A 6,129-nucleotide genomic window follows, 5' to 3' on the forward strand; every position below is an offset into this window, starting at 1 on the left:
CCTAACACTCTGTCCCCTCCCTAAACCTCTGCCCCCCTCTGTCCCCTCCCCTAACCCTCTGTCCCTCCCTAACCCTCTGTCCCTCCTAACCCTCTGTCCCCTCCCTAACCCTCTGTCCCCTCTCTAACTCTCTGTCCCCTCCCTAACCCTCTGTCCCCTCCCTAACCCTCTGTCCCCTCCTAATCCTCTGTCCCTCTCTAACCCTCTGTCCCCTCCTAACCCTCTGTCCTCCCTAACAGAAACCCTACAGCAGTGCTGTGACCTGTCTCAGCTGTGGTTCCAGAGAGTTCTTCCTGGAGCTGACCATGGGTGGCAGGATCCAGTTCCCCATCGAGATGTCCATGCCCTGGATCCTCACAGACCACATTCTGGAGACCAAGGAGGCCTCTATGATGGAGTAAGACACTGTTTAGACCACTGTGTGTGTCCGTCCATCTGTCCGTCCCCTGTAACCTCAAGGAGGCCTCTATGATGGAGTAAGACACTGTTTAGACCACTGTGTGTGTCCGTCCATCTGTCCGTCCCCTGTAACCTCAAGGAGGCCTCTATGATGGAGTAAGACACTGTTTAGACCACTGTGTGTGTCCGTCCATCTGTCCGTCCCCTGTAACCTCAAGGAGGCCTCTATGATGGAGTAAGACACTGTTTAGACCACTGTGTGTGTCCGTCCATCTGTCCGTCCCCTGTAACCTCAAGGAGGCCTCTATGATGGAGTAAGACACTGTTTAGACCACTGTGTGTGTCCGTTCATCTGTCCGTCCCCTGTAACCTCAAGGAGGCCTCTATGATGGAGTAAGATACCATGTTAGAGCAGTGTGTGTGTGTGTGTCCGTCCGACACACACTCCTGTTGGGCGGTTTCCAAGATGTTCATACCATCGAAACTCAAATAAATGAATTGTGAAAAGTTATACAGGTAGGAGCCACATGTCATTTCAAATAAAATCCAACTTTGTCTCCTTCACCCAAATCCAGATAGCAGGTGTTCTTAAAGAACTGCAATATCTGGACCCCTACAAATCAGCCGGACTGGACAATCTGGACCCCTACAAATCAGCCGGGCTAGACAATCTGGACCCCTACAAATCAGCCGGACTGGACAATCTGGACCCCTACAAATCAGCCGGACTAGACAATCTGGACCCCTACAAATCAGCCGGACTAGACAATCTGGACCCTCTCTTTCTAAAAAATTATCTGCCAAAATGGTTGCAACCCCTGTTTACTAGCCTGTTCAACCTCTCTTTCGTATCGTCTGAGATCCCCAAAGATTGGAAAGCTGCCGCGGTCATCCCCCTCTTCAAAGGGGGAGACACCCTGGACCCAAACTGCTACAGACCTGTATCTAGTGATTCTCTGATCCACCTCTACGCAGACGACACCATTCTGTATACTTCTGGCCCTTCTTTGGACATTGTGTTAACTAACCTCCAGATGAGCTTCAATGCCATACAACTCTCCTTCCAACTGCTCTTAAATGCAAGTAAAACTAAATGCATGCTATTCAACCGATTGATGCCTGCACCTGCCTGCACATCCAGCATCACTACTCTGGACAGTTCTGACTTGAATATGAATATGTAGACAACTACAAATACCTGTCTGGTTAGACTATGAACTCTCCTTCCAGACTCACATTAAACATCTCCAATCCAAAATTAAATCTACAATCAGCTTCCTATTTCGCAACAAAGCATCCTTCACTCATGCTGCCAAACATACCCTTGTAAAACTGACCATCCTACCGATCCTCAACTTCCGCTGATGTCATCTATAAAATAGCCTCCAACACTCTACTCAGCAAACTGGATGTAGTCTATCACAGTGCCATCCCGTTTTGTCACCAAAGCCCATATACTACCCACCACTGCACCTGTACGCTCTCGTTGGTTGGCCTCGCTTCATACTGTCGCCAAACCCACTGGCTCCAGGTCATCTACAAGTCTCTGCTAGGTAAAGCCCCGCCTATATCTCAGCTCACTGGTCACCATAGCAACAAACCACCCGTAGCACGCGCTCCAGCAGGTATATCTCACTGGTCAACCCCAAGCCAATTCCTCCTTTGGCTGCCTTTCCTTCCAGTTCTCTGCTGCCCCATGACTGGCGAATTGCAAAAATCTCTGAAGCTGGAGACTCATATCTTCCTCACTAACTTTAAGCATCAGCCGTCAGAGCAGCTCACAGATCACTGCACCTGTACATAGCCCATCTGTAAATAGCCCATCCAACTACCTCATCCTAATATATGCCATTTCATCCTCATATTGTATTTATTTATTCATCTTGCTCCTTTGCAACCCAGTGTCTCTACCTGCACATTCATCTTCTGCACATCTATCACTCCAGTGTTTAATTGGTATATTGTAATTACTTCACCATCATGGCCTATTTAGTGCCTTACCTCCTTATCTTACCTCATTTGCACACACTGTTTATAGACTTCTTTGTGCTATTGACTGTACGTTTGTTTATGTGTAACTCTGTTGTTTGTGCTGCACTGCTTTGCTTTATCTTGGCCAGGTCACAGTTGTAAATGGAACTTGTTCTCAACCAGCCTACCTGGTTAAATAAAGGTGAAATTAATTAATGAATTAAAAAATGGTGAAATATTTACTTACAAGCCCTTAACCAACAAAGCAGTTCAAGAAAGAGTTAAGAAAATATTTACTTAATAAACTAAAGTAAAAAATATAAAAAGTAACAGAATAAAATTAAAATAACGAGGCTATATACAAGGGCTACCGATACTGAGTCAATGTGTGGGAGTACAGGTTAGTCGAGGTCATTTGTACATGTAGGTAGAGTAAAGTGACTATGCATAGACAATAAATAGTCAGTAGCAGCAGTGTAAAGACAAAGGGGGGGTCAATGTAAATGGTCCGCGTGGTCATTTGATGAAATGTTCAGCAGTCGTATGCTTCAGGGTAGAAGCTGTTAGGAGCCTTTTGGTCCTAGACTTGGTGCTCATTACCGCTTGCCGTGAGGTAGCAGGGAGAACAGTCTATGACTTGGGGCTCCGGTACCTCTTGCCCGTGCGGTAGCAGAGAGAACAGTCTATGACTTGACTTGGTGCTCGGTACCGCTTGCGTGCTGTAGCAGAGAGAACAGTCTATGACTTGACTTGGTGCTCCGGGTACCGCTTGCCGTGAGGTAGCGGGAGAGAACAGTCTATGACTTGGGGCTCGGTACCGCTTGCCGTGAGGTAGCAGAGAGAACAGTCTATGACTTGGCTCTCGGTGCCGCTTGCCGTGAGGAGCAGAGAGAACAGTCATGACTTGGCTCTCCGGTGCCGCTTGCCGGAGGTAGCAGAGAGAGAACAGTCTATGACTTGCTCTCCGGTACCGCTGCCGTGAGGTAGAGAGAACAGTCTATGACTTGGCTCTCCGGTACCGCTGCCGTGAGGTAGCAGAGAGAACAGTCTATGACTTGGGGCTCCGGTACCGCTTACCGTGAGTGGGGTAGCAGAGAACAGTCTATGACTGAGGTGACTGAGTCTTGACATTCTATTATAAAGGTCCTGGATGGCAGGAAGTTTGGCCCCAGTGATGTACTGGGCCGTTCGCACACCATCTGTAGCGCCTCACGGTCAGATGCTGAGCAGTTGCCATACCAGGCAGTTCGCGCACTACCATCTGTAGTGCCTTGGTCGGAGGCCGAGCAGTTGCCATACCAGGCAGTTTGCACTACCATCTGTAGTGCCTTGCGGTCGGAGGCAGAGCAGCTGCCATACCAGGCGGTGATGCAACAGGTCAGGATGCTCTCGATGGTGCAGCTGTACAACCTTTGGAGGATCTCAGGACCCATGCCAAATCTTTTAGTTTCCTGAGGGGGAATAGGTTTTGTCGTGCCCTCTTCACGACTGTCTTGGTGTGTTTGGACCATTCTAGTTTGTTGGTGATGTGGACACCAAGGAACTTGAATCTCTCAGCCCGCTCCACTACAGCCCCGTCGATGAGACTGGGGCCTCTCTCCCTCTTTTTCCTGTAGTCCATGATCATCTCCTTCGTCTTGATCACGTTGAGGGAGAGGTTGTCTGACAAAATCTATGTCCTGTCCTCTCTCATTGCTACAAAATGAAATGTATTTCGTCCTCCCAGGTATGTGCTGTATCCTCTGGACCTCTATAATGACAGTGCCCACTACGCCCTGACCAAGTTCAGGAAGCAGTTCCTCTACGATGAGATAGAAGCAGAGGTATGTAGTTCACCATTAGACTAGTCATCACTACAGCAGAGGTAACTAGTTCACCATTAGACTAGTCATCACTACAGCAGAGGTAACTAGTTCACCATTAGACTAGTCATCACTACAGCAGAGGTATGTAGTTCACCATTAGACTAGTCATCACTACAGCAGAGGTAACTAGTTCACCATTAGACTAGTCATCACTACAGCAGAGGTATGTAGTTCACCATTAGACTAGTCATCACTACAGCAGAGGTAACTAGTTCACCATTAGACTAGTCATCACTACAGCAGAGGTAACTAGTCATCACTACAGCAGAGGTAACTAGTTCACCATTAGACTAGTCATCACTACAGCAGAGGTATGTAGTTCACCATTAGACTAGTCATCACTACAGCAGAGGTATGTAGTTCACCATTAGACTAGTCATCACTACAGCAGAGGTAACTAGTTCACCATTAGACTAGTCATCACTACAGCAGAGGTAACTAGTCATCACTACAGCAAAGGTAAAAAGTTCACCCATTAGACTAGTCATCACTACAGCAGAGGTAACTAGTCATCACTACAGCAGAGTGTAACTAGTTCGCATTAGATCTAGTTATCACTACAGCAGAGGTAACTAGTTCACCATTAGACTAGTCATCACTACATGAGTCTTGATCATTAATGTCTTTGTTCCTTGATTCTTGCAGGTCAACCTGTGTTTGATCCCAGTTTGTCTACAAGCTGGCTGATCAGATATTTGCCTACTACAAGATTCTGGCTGGAAGGTACGTGGACTATATCAACGAGAGGTCGACTAGTGTGACCTAAATACCAGAGGGTGACCTCGACTAGTGACCTAAATACCAGAGGTCGACTAGTGACCTAAATACCAGAGGTCGACTCAGTGACCTAAATACCAGAGGTCGACTAGTGACCTAAATACCAGAGGTCGACTAGTGACCTAAATACCAGGGTCGACTAGTGACCTAAATACCAGGGCCGACTCAGTGACCTAAATACCAGGGGTCGCACTAGTGACCTAAATACCAGGGCCGACTAGTGACCTAAATACCAGGGGCCGACTAGTGACCTAAATACCAGGGGCCGACTAGTGACCTAAATACCAGGGGCCGACTAGTGACCTAAATACCAGGGGCCGACTAGGCACTAGTGACCCAAATACCAGGGGCCGACTAGTGACCTAAATACCAGGGGCCGTCTCCAGTGACCTAAATACCCAGGGGCCGACTAGTGACCTAAATACCAGGGGCCGATAGTGACCTAAATACCAGGGCCGACTAGTGACCTAAATACCAGGGGCCGACTAGTGACCTAAATACCAGGGGCCGACTAGTGACCTAAATACCAGGGGGCCGACTAGTGACCTAAATACCAGGGCCGACTAGTGACCTAAATACCAGGGCCGACTAGTGACCTAAATACCAGGGGGCCGACTAGTGACCTAAATACCAGGGCCGACTAGTAGACCTAAATACCAGGATCAGTGACCCAAATTAGCCGACTAGTGACCTAAATACCAGGGGTCACTAGTGACCTAAATACCAGGGCCCGACTAGTGACCAAATACCAGGGGCCTACTAGTGACCTAAATACCAGGGGCCGACTAGTGACCTAAATACCGGGGGCGACTAGTGACCTACAAATACCAGGCCGACTAGTGACCTAAATACCAGGGGCCGACTAGTGACCTAAATACCAGGGCCGACTAGTGACCTAAATACCAGGGCCGACTAGTGACCTAAATACCAGGGCCGACTAGTGACCCAAATACCAGTCGACTAGTGACCTAAATTGTACGACTAGTGACCTAAATACCAGGACAGTGACTACCAGTGACCTAAATACCAGGGGCCGACTAGTGACCTAAATACCAGCCGACTAGTGACCTAAATACCAGGGGCCGACTATATAACACATGTAACTGAACTAAAGCAA

General features: G+C 48.1%; 1 long non-coding RNA gene across 1 annotated transcript; it reads left to right on the forward strand.

Annotated features, from left to right (window-relative positions):
• Positions 1 to 277: 277 nt before the first annotated feature.
• Positions 278 to 4,893, forward strand: LOC123995949. The gene is made up of 3 exons (XR_006831918.1): positions 278 to 397; positions 4,097 to 4,193; positions 4,881 to 4,893. It is a non-coding gene; the product is annotated as an uncharacterized LOC123995949 (long non-coding RNA).
• The last annotated feature ends 1,236 nt before the right edge of the window (positions 4,894 to 6,129 follow it).

This window comes from Oncorhynchus gorbuscha, linkage group LG02, assembly GCF_021184085.1.
Source record: "Oncorhynchus gorbuscha isolate QuinsamMale2020 ecotype Even-year linkage group LG02, OgorEven_v1.0, whole genome shotgun sequence".
In the NCBI taxonomy this organism is placed as follows: domain Eukaryota; kingdom Metazoa; phylum Chordata; class Actinopteri; order Salmoniformes; family Salmonidae; genus Oncorhynchus; species Oncorhynchus gorbuscha.